The sequence below is a fragment of the Girardinichthys multiradiatus genome, chromosome 4 (genome assembly GCF_021462225.1).
Source record: "Girardinichthys multiradiatus isolate DD_20200921_A chromosome 4, DD_fGirMul_XY1, whole genome shotgun sequence".
Classification (NCBI taxonomy): Eukaryota; Metazoa; Chordata; class Actinopteri; order Cyprinodontiformes; family Goodeidae; genus Girardinichthys; species Girardinichthys multiradiatus.
Window position 1 is genome coordinate 8,147,283 of NC_061797.1, and position 11,246 is coordinate 8,158,528.

The 11,246-nt window shown below is 41.0% G+C and overlaps 1 long non-coding RNA gene across 2 annotated transcripts; it reads right to left on the minus strand.

Annotated features, from left to right (window-relative positions):
• Positions 1-677: 677 nt before the first annotated feature.
• Positions 678-4,938, minus strand: LOC124867466. 2 transcript variants are annotated; one of them, XR_007038070.1, is made up of 5 exons: positions 4,880-4,938; positions 2,208-2,415; positions 1,457-1,574; positions 832-1,380; positions 678-743 (listed from the first exon to the last, which is right to left on the minus strand). It is a non-coding gene; the product is annotated as an uncharacterized LOC124867466 (long non-coding RNA). The 2 variants fall into 2 exon arrangements; XR_007038069.1 differs by having other exon boundaries at positions 832-1,574.
• Positions 4,939-11,246: the final 6,308 nt, after the last annotated feature.

The window sequence follows — 11,246 nt, forward strand, 5'->3', positions numbered from 1 at the left end:
TTTCCTTCAGTTCCTTTCTGTTCCTGCTTTTCTGGAATGTTGCTATTTGTTAACCATTACTATCAATATTTACAGCAGCAAGTTTTTCATCGCAGCCATTGCCATGACGAGACTATTTTCCGTGTCTGTTCATTTGTGCAGGGCGCCTCCGAGTGCTTGACCGCGCATGCAGAAGGCAGAGTTTGAAGTTGTTCTATGAGCAGATGCTTTATGTTTGTGGTGCAAACGGACCCGGTGAGGCAAAGACTACATCTTGCTTCGCCTTTAATCAGAATGATGGATTACAGGCCATTGGGCAGGAAGGCAGAGCTGTGTCCAAAGTGGCACGTACCTCCACCATTGGTGTGCACACAAGGTACCTGGTCAGTGCTGTGTCTAGGGTGAAGTAACTCGCAACGGTTGCAGCTTAGTAATTGGCCAATCAATATTAACAATAAAAAATACGTCTGTCAATGAATTTATTAGATGTTCGCCTCCCTTGAACATTTAATTTTTTTAAAGACTCGTCACGTTCTTTTTTGAGAATGTGTTTGAAGAGTTCAGAGTTTATCATAAACAGCCACAATATTTAAGCCTGAATGTAATATTAGCAACATAAAAAACAGTTTGTGGTAAGTGTTTGCTTGTCATTGTTATTTTATGGCTCTGATGCAGGCAACAATTACACACACACGTTCGACAGTTAGAATGGTTTATTAAGAAACACAGGTGGAGGACTTCCGGATTTCTGCACTGGATCAGTACTATCAGTGAAGGGAGAAGGAGGGTATTAATAGGAGGTAAGTTATTGTTGAATGTGGAAAATGATGAAGGATTGGAGGTGTCACTTACTGTTTGTGAATTAAGGTGAAAGTCCAGGGAAGGCGAGTAAATCTCTTAGTCTGGAGTTGACAGGTTTAGGGTGTCTAAGAGGCTGGTGCTGGCTGAGCATCTGTTTTGTCTTTCTCCAGCACAAGACTGATAGGAGCCCCACAGCAGGCTGAGGGTGGACAAGCAGGTGAGCGATGCGTTGCTGAGCCACAGTGTAGCTAGTCTACTAAATTTAAAAACATAACATTACATAACTGTATTGCTAATAATTTAAATGGAACATTTATGTACATAAAAATAAAATATTTTCCAACGATTTTACAGATTGTATTTATTTTTTCCATAATAGCTTAACAATATACAATGTGCATTATTGTTTAAATTGTTGTTTGGTGACACAAAGTAATGTGTGTATTAACCCTCCCATGTTACACTCCCTGCACTGTGTGAAGGGTTGTGTTGTGTTTTCTATGTTGTCTTCTCTCACCTCTCCAGCAGGGTGCGACTGGCGGGCCCTGCAGCTGCAGCTTGTTGAGCTAATCAGTAAGTGCTTAAGAGGAGCAGGAATCCCTGAGAGAGGCCAGATTTTTTGCTCACGCCAGATCTTGTGGACTTCCTTGTGAAGTTTTTTGATCACTGATCCTACCTTTGTCTCCTTGCTTCCAGGATTCTGCGGATGGCGAGATGGAGCCTCCTGAAGCACAGACTTTCCATTCAATTGCTTAACTCATGAGCCGAGGCATCAAGATACTCCATTTGATCTACTGTGCCATTAAGTGGACAATAAATGTAAAACAGGCAGAGTCATTTTAATGACATTAATTTCTTGCCTAAAGTTTTAAATTGAGTTTGTAATACCAATACATTTTCAGAACTTAATCTGTCTTTATGATACTATGGCTGAATCGAAAGGAAAAGTGGAAACAAATATACCAGAGGGTTGTGATGTGTATTGTCTTTAATTAACCACGGAAAGCCTCCTTGAGATTAAAACATTCTTTTCAAAGACAGACTTATAAAAATATATTCCCTAACTAGGAATGGAGCCTGGACAATGAAGGTGAAAGCACTAATTCTTAACCACAAATGAAGCTGGTGAGCGATTAAAGCAATTGCAATTTTATACATGTTGTGAGAAGTTTACATTTGTTCCAATACTCTCCTCTTTCTTGCCGATTCCAAAGCAAAAAAAGACACTCCAATAGATTGCTAGAGCACTTGCAATAAGATCCCCAGACTACTACATGTGACTGGCAATCAGCAGCATTATGCTGTCCCTTATTTATTTCGAATCACTTGCAAACTGGCAAATCAGATCACACAAGTCTCCATATTCGCTTCAGAAAGTCTGCCTGGATTACTCGACACGCATACTGGCACACTGAAAACATCACTACCTGTCACCATTGTCAGGTTCCTACATCTGTGGCTGTTTCCCAGTCTCTTGATTTCCTAGAAGATCTCTCCTCATACCGCTGCTCCTAGTGTCCTCGCTGATTCTCCATCCTACTGGATTGTTGTTAAGTTGCAGCTCGGTAATCCATTGCTCTCCTGCCTGTCCACCCTCAGTCCGGTACAGGTCAGATGCTCTTCCAGCGCAAGCATCTGAAACACAACCAACCTGCCAATCTCAGACTCAGAGACTTACTCACCTTCCCTGGACCCCTATCTTCATCACCAATCAGTAAGCCACTCCTTCAACCGGTCACAAAATCCTACATTCAACATAACCTAACCTCCAACTAATACTCACCTTCTCCTTCCATTGTTCGTCCTGGTTCCGGTGCAGAAACCCGAGGTTCTCTACCTTGTGTTTTTCAATAAACCTCTTACAAATGTCAAGCGTGTCTGTAATTGTTGCTTGCACCAGCGCCAAGCCAACATTAGTATGACATCCCCTAACATACGTTCACATTTAAACAACGTAATCAAACGGATTCAACTCCAATTACTCTGTTACTGTCAATAATGCATTTTGTTTTGTTTAGTGACAATATTAAAGGATACACACCCTTTTCACTACATGGAATAGGCTGCTTTAAAGTGGTGATTTTTCACGTGCTAAAATGTGATTTTAGTATCGTGTTTGCAAATTGAATCTGTGTTAGTATGTCTTTATTTCTTGCCTATTATCAACATCCAAACACAGTGGGTCCTTTGCATGATGTGCAATTACAGTTAACAGGCTTTGTGCGCTTCGCTGGTGGATGATCAGTTACTGTATGTGCGCACTTTACCATGATCAGGTTTGTGTTTCAGCAGCAGATAATCTCACTGACAGTGATGGTGCGATGGAATGATCCAGACGCAAGAAAAAAAAGTGTTGCAAGGAGTTTTATCATAGAAGATATGTCATGGCTTCTGTTTGTGATTGGGTCCAAATCAAACCTTATATAATCCTACACAGAATCCTCTATTCTTAAGTATTTTTATTATTTAGATTTTTTATAATCAAAATCTATTGACACATGTACAGAAGATTCTCTTTTCCTGTCGTCTGCCATTCTATCTCTGCATTTTTCTCGCCACAGTGAAAGCAAACCTTTTTGCTTGCCAGTAAGTACCTGCATTTCAAGCGTGCTAAACATAGAGGCAAAAACAGCACACACAATCCGTTTTAGGTTTGAGGATTAGCATGCAGGTGGGAGGTAAATACATTTGCATAGCCTCCTCCCATAAATTTGTGCATTTGGGTCATTATCTGATGTTTTGCCTATTTATGAAAGCAAACAGACTAAAAACTTTGGGCCACCTGTTCCATGGACTTTACGCACGCTCAGTTTGCACCTGGTTTTAAGATCAGCTTTGTATACACAACCCAGATTGTACGTGATTTTGTACATGCAAACATTTTGATAATCTGGCGCTATGTGAGTAATTTAGCTCATTGCAGCCTTGCACTGCTGTTAAGCAATACATGCACAAGAAAGGGTTTTTAAGTGGGCTTTCGGTCAGTTAGCTAAACTGCAATTTACTGTTTAACCAATCCTTAGCATGCCAGCTTTCCTTTCAAAATAACATTACCTAAATAACAGTGGTGAATGGAGCTCTTCTAGTTTCCGTGCCTTGATTCTCCAATCAGCCAAGTTTCTGTCTTCTAACTCATAGCCAGAAGCTTTCCTTTCACAGTCAGAGGAAACTGCTCATTCTGGATATTTCTTTGGAATTTACTCAAGGGTGATGTTAGAGGAGCTGGGTATCCACCTAGTTTAACTGTTGGGCAAACTCGAGACTGCAGACTACATTTGAGTATGTAATGTAAAATTTATAGTACAAGTATAGTGTAGTTGGAAATAAAGTGCCATCCCTTCTTTTCTACACTGTGTATCAACCTTTTGTTTTATTGATGCCAGACGAAAATAACACATCACCTTCCTACACGTTTAACACTGTGGCATACACAGTCTGAACACCACAAAAACCAGGGTTCTACAGATTTTTTTGGACATGTCAAAATATTCTGCTACACGAGCACTATAACTCTTAGAATGTCATGTATAGCTCAAATATTTACCACAGCTACAGAAACAAAGCAGCTGTGACTTGCAATGACTAATAATCCCATTGTCTAATCTCACACCACTGTGCTGACACACATGGGCAAGTAGGATGTTTGAACCCAAAAAGTGAAACATACACCATCACTTTCTTTCTGAAATGTTTGGCCAATGATTACCTGACCAATTGCATGAACACAGAGTATTGAAATGTAATTCCCAGATGGTCAGTTGAGATTTTTATAAGAAAAAAATAAAACTAGACAGTCACATCATAAGAAAGCGGGTTACCCACTCATGACACAGTGGGACATTGTAAATTCCACCCTACTGGTCTCAATAAACACACACCTTTTACAATAGGAGCACATAAAAAAACATTGATGTCCCTCAGAGTATCATTGGTTTCCTCATGTTTGTCGCGTTCTATGGTTTAGAGTGACCAAGGCGCAGCCAAGAGCTTGGCAGCAGTATGTTGTAAAAATCTTCAGTTCTTTATTTTTAACAAGGTTTTCATAAATGAAGCAAAAATACTGCAGATACAATCCATAACTAAAAAATCAAAAACTTACTGAAGTAGACTCTGCAGGAACATGGTTACACATAGAGGCATAGTTGAAGGCAATGGACGGGAGGAACCAGCGAAGTACAATGAGAACCAGAGAGCTAATAAACAGAGGGGAGTGAGGCATGGACCAATGAGACACTGAGGCAGGTAATCAGATGAGAATGGAAATCAGGTGTGGACCAGGCTATAGAGAACTGAGGGAATCTGGATGGTGACCAAACTAGAAGACAAAAGGAACACGAGGGAAGCTAGACAATAACATAACCAAAGGAACCTGACTACAAAAACAAAACTATAAATAACAAAACTCAGGGAATCAGACCTAAGCAAAACTATGGACGAAGATAATAGACCAAAAGCGACATAAGAACCTAGAACAACAACAAATATAATAATAGTCATAATCATAAGAAAACCATAAGAAATAGGAAAGCATAATAACAATAACAATAATAATGAGAAAACCATACAAAGTAATAAGAAAGCAACCATAAAGAAATCTTAAGAACGAAAAGGAAAGAAAACGTCAAAACACTAGGAGGCGGTAGAGGGAACAAAACTAACAGGGTGCAAAAGGAAATAAACAAACATGACTACAAAAACCCAAACTAAATAAACGGTTGAAAACACAAGAGCACAACACAAAAAGTTCCAAAATACTAAATAATCCAACCAGGGTGGGCGGAGGGAGGCCTCGGAGGAGGGCAAGACTCCAAAAACCGAAATACTCCTACCAGGGTGGGTGGATGGAGGCCTTGGAGGAGGGCAAAAGTTCAAAACAAAATGATTCCAATAAAGGAAAACAAACTAAGGTCCATAATCCACAAAACGAAAACAAAATCCAGGGGGCTGGTGGTGAAGAAGACGATGGTCCAGAAAACTGGCTACAAAAAAGCCAGCGATGAAGAAGCCGATGGTCAGGAGGCCTGCAACAAAGTAGCCAGCGTTGAAGCAGCTGGTGGTCAGGAGGCCTGCAACGAAGTAGCCAACAACGAAGAAGCAGGCGTCTAGGAGGTCTGCGGCGAAGAAGCAGGCATCTAGGTGGTCTGCGGCGAAGAAGCAGGCATTCTTGATGCCCGCAGCGTAGGAGCCAGCGGAGCCTAGAAGGTCTGTGGCGTTGAAGCCAGCGGCGAAGAAGCTGAAGATCTCGAGGCCTGCAGCGAAGAAGGTGGTGGTCTAGAGGCCTGCAGCGTTGAAGCCTGCGGCGAAGAAGGTGCCGGTCTGGAGGTCTGCAGCATCAAAGCTGATGTTCTGGAGGTCTACGAAGTAGCCAGGTAGACCCATGAAGCGAAATCCTCAGAGACATGAGCCTTGCGTCCGGCTTGGACCCAGGCTGAAACCCAGGAGACTTGGACCTGGCATCCCGCTTGGACCCAGGCTGAAACTCAACAGACTTGGACCTGGTATCCGCTTGGACCCAGGCTGAAACCCAGAAGACGTGGACCTGGTGTCTCGCTTGGACCCAGGCTAAAACCCAGAAGACTTGGACCTGGCATCCCGCTTGGACCCAGGCAGAAACCCAGAAGACGTGGACCTGGTGTCCTGCTTGGACCCAGGCAGAAACTCAGAAGACTTGGAGCTGGCGTCCGGCTTGGACCCAGGCAGAAACTCAGAGGACTTGGACCTGGCATCCGGCTTGGACCCAGGCAGAAACTCAGAAGACTTGGACCTGGCATCCGACTTGGACCCAGGCATAGAGTCGTCGGGCACGTAGTCAGGCGCACAGCCAGGCGTATACTCAGGCACGTAGTCGGTCACATAGTTGGACGCACAGCCAGGCGCATAGTCAGTCGGAATGTTTGGTGCCACAAAGTCAGGCTGTGGGTCTGACGTCTCATAGTAGGGCGAAGAGTCAGGCACCACATAGTCAGTCGCAAAGTCAGGTGCATAGTCAGACTAAAAGTCAGATGTAGAGTCAGGTGTAGAGTCAGGTGTGAGGTCAGCCGTAGAGTCAGGCGTAGAGTCAGGCTTGAGTACCATGAGCACCCCTATAGGAAATGGTCATGGAGGCAGCCCACCCTCGGGCTCCTCCGGAACATGACAAGGAAGTGGAGGCAGCACGCCCACGTGCTCCTACGGAACTAGGCGAGGCTCTGAAGACCCAGCGTCGGCCAGCTTAGGCAGTGAAGACCCGGTGGTGGCCGGCTGAGGCACTGAAGACCTGGCTGCATGCTGTGAATCCTGAAGCTTGGCTGCATGCTGAGGCTCCGAAGGCTTGGCTGCATGCTGAGGCTCCGAAGGCTTGGCTGCGTGCTGAGGCTCCGAAGGCCTGGTGAGGCTGAAGCAAAAGGAAATAAACAAACATGACTACAAAAATCCAAACTAAATAAACGGTTGAAAACACAAGACCACAACAAAGTCCAAAGATGTCGCATCACGACAATGTTTAGGCCCAATTATCACATGTTTTTTAAAACAACAGCAAACATGGCAAGATAGCAAACAGTTTGACAACAGCTTCAATATAAAGAAACAACTACATGGAAGAGTCTCAAGAATAAATTATTTTGTAAATTCACAGAACAAGTGGCCAATTTTACAAGTTGCCATTTAAGTGTATTTATTTGGAGCTTTCTGGCAAACTGGCAAAACAAAATACAGGTTATTGCTGATTAACATCTGCTCTCATCTTGGCTCAAAGAGTGTGTATGCTGTTTCTGGAAGGTTTCCTAAGTAGAGAGGAACCCTTTTTTTAAATTTATCGCTTTCACAATGGGGGTTATTCCGTCATTGCTACACACAGCTGTGATGTTTTGTATGATGCTTTCCTGTGTGTGTGTGTGTTTGTGTGTGTGTGTGTGCAGCTGAGCCCAAGCTTTATGCCAAAATTGAAAATGCGTGGAAAAAAGATGAATGGAACTGATATATCAACTTATGCATTAGCTTATGCTTAACGTTTGAACAGTTCAACGAGAAATTTGAAGGAGAAGTCGAAGGAATACTGATTCAGAATGTGATGTGGAAAAAAATCTACCCTTTTAAGGAATTCATGTAGTACCTCTATTCCAATATGGCTGTAGAAGAATAATAGAGATATTGCTAGAAAGCTAAGCTAGAAAGTTACTCTTAAAGTTTAGCTGTACATCCACCAAGGAACCAAAATCCTCACAAAAATTATATTACAAAAGGAATTTAACAAGTTGACAACAAGCACATAAAATGGGTATGTGTAATTAATCCCCACATTCCAAGCTCACGTCTCAATATATTAGTACATCATTTAAATGTTTTTCAGTTCAAAAAGTGAAACGTCTACATTACATGCATCCATTAAACACAGAGTAATATATTTCAAGCATTTATATTTAATTATGATATTTAATCATGATGATTATGGCCTACAGTCATGAAAACTCAAAACTCAGTTTGCAGGAAATTATAATAAGGCCAAGAAAAAATATATAGTTAATAATAGAGAAATGTAAAGGCATGGCCATGTACAGTATATGCACTTAATACTTGGTCAGGGCTCTTTTTAAATTAATGACTGTATGCATACAGCGTGGGATGGAGGCGATTGGACTGTGGCTCTACTCAAATGATAAGGAAGCCCAGGTTAATTTAATAGCACCCTTCAACTCATCTCCATTGTGGCTCACGTGTCTAATTTATTCCTTTTGACATAGCCCATAGATGCTCTATGGTAGAAAGCTGATTCTGGACTTGATAACAACAGTGGGCCAAGACCAGCAGGTGACATTTTATTTCTAAATCAGCACTGACTGGAAGCTTCACACCAGAATTTAAGAAACTTCCTGGGGCTCTTTACTTTTCCTCCAGACTCATAGACCCTAATCTTTAACGCCCTCAAAAGATTCTCTATTAGATTCAAGTTAGGACTCTGGGTGGGCCACTCCAAAACATTAATATTACTTACAGTCAGAAGAAACATGTTGGTAAAATTAAGCAGTCACTTCATGCCTAAATATGCAAGGGGTATGAATACGTTTGGGCCTAACTACATCAATATAACGCTTGCTTGCCTTATCCTTCAAACACAATGCAACAATCTGTGTTCGGGCTTGTTGCCATGAGATGTCACTGTTTCAGGTTGAGGCACTGACAAAAGTATCATGATAAAATTCACAAGATTTTTGTGTTTGTAAATTAATATTCACCCTCAGGGGTGGGGCAGATGGGTTTTACATGTAGAATTCTGCTTTGTACGTAGTCAGACGATAAAGAACTGCACAAAACTGAATCGCAGTTACAAATGTTTTTTAAAGACACAAATATTTTTCTAAAAATGTACAAACCTGAATTACTATAAACCCCTTTTACAGTAGCACAAAACTTCTCAGGTTACTTTCCAAGGTTCCAAAGTTTGATTTGTAATCACAAAAGAGATTTGGTGGTAAATTGTGCCAATATCCAATTGTGATTCACGTGTTTTTGACAGAAAGACACATCTAATTCAATTCAATTCAGTTTTATTTATATAGCGCCAATTCACAACACATGTTGTCTCAAGGCACTTCACAAAAAGTAGGGCACCAGCCCTCGAAGACTGGAGTTTGAGACCTTTGCCCTAGACGATGGAATTCCTCACCTTATTTCAATGCAGAGCCTGCCCAATGTATAGCTGGAATTCATTTTAGCCAGAGCTTGTCCTTCAGGACCACAGGGAGGGTTGGATTGTTGGAGTCCAGCAATTCCATCATCCACCATAGATGGAGCCCTGATTACAGTTCTCAACTGGAAAAAGGTGGGATCCTACCTCTAGTTGCGGATAATCTCTGCCTCTAGCAAAGGAGTGAAATATATTGGTGTCTTGTTTATAAGAGATATCAGGATGGAGAAGGAGAAAGAATCTCAGTTTCTAAACAGGTACATCTAAAAAAAATTACAACATTGTGAAAAAGTTAAGTAATTTTTGCCACTCATTGCAACAAGTGAAACTCATGATATATAGATTCATTACACATAATGAGACATTTTTTCATGCCTTTATTTTTTAGCATTTTTGATTATTATGGCTAACAGATAATGAAAACCCAAAATTAAACATCTCAGAAAATGTGTATATTACTTAACACCAATATTTTAAATACAATATTTGACATTTATGAAAATAAAGTTCAGATTTAATTTCGCAATTAAGTTCCCAGGGTCTTGAGGAAGAGTGGAGAGGCACAAAATCCACTTTGGGCACCAGTGTGAAGTTTCCACAGTCATTGATAATTTAGGGTAACATGCCATCTGCTGGGTTGGTCCACTTGGTTTTCTGAAGTCCACAGTCAATTCAGCCATCTACCAGAAAATTTGTGAGCACTTCATGCTTCCTTCTGCTGACAAGCTTTAAGGAGATGGTGCTTTAATTTTCCAGCAGGTCTTGGTACCAGCCCACACTACCAAAGGTACCAAAAGCTTGTTCAATAACCATGGTGTTGCTGTGCTTGACTGGCCAGCAAACTGGCCTGATTTGAACGTCCAAAGAGATTATATGGTGTGTTGTCAAGAGGAAGATGAAAGACATCAGACCGAACAATGCAGATGACCTGAGGGCCACTATCAAAGCAACCTGGGCTACTGTTACACCTGAGCAGAACCACAGACTGATGGCCTTCATGACATGCTGCATTAATGCAAAAAGAGCCCAAACCAAGTATTAAGGTGCATAGAAAAGAACACACATTTCAGAAGTCTGACAGTTATGTTTATGATAATTTTTTTATTGATCCCTGGTAAGGTTTAAATTTTCTGACACACTACATTTTGGGTTTTCATGATTTGCGCCCGGCAATCATCAAAATTAGAAGAGGTAAAGGCAGGAGGGAGGAGAGGTAGGAGTTTCACTTTTTGAAATAAGTGACAAAAAAATATTAAACTTTTTCACGATAATCTTTCTTTTCAGCTGTACTTGTAACTAAGAAGTTGCAGACGCAGCAGAAAAATTCTGTTTTTGGAAAATTGGAATTTTAATGTGCACAAGGCTGTAGCGTGTTTGTGTTTAATGCACATAATTAAAAAGCACAAAGTGTCATAATAATCACTTAAATAAGTTTTATATATAACCACATGGTTGTGTATTACAACAATGGTTTGCAAACAAAGCATTACTCTAGGAATGCTGGAGAATCATATGAATTCATTCAGATCAAATTACAGTAATGGTTAAGGTGAGCCATGAAGTTGTGATGTTTAGACCTGGTTGATCAGATGATGAGTAAATCTTTTCTACATGTATGTTCTGTTGTATGTTATTTGTCTTTTCTCTTTATTTTTTTTTTCTTATATCTCTTACTGTTTAGATATCTTACATTTACTGGCTATAGCTTTCAGAACTAAATATTGTGCCATGCAGGAATGAACTGACTGCCTTTCCTGAAGTTAATGATCTAGAATAGTGTAATTTAATTATATTACTCCTA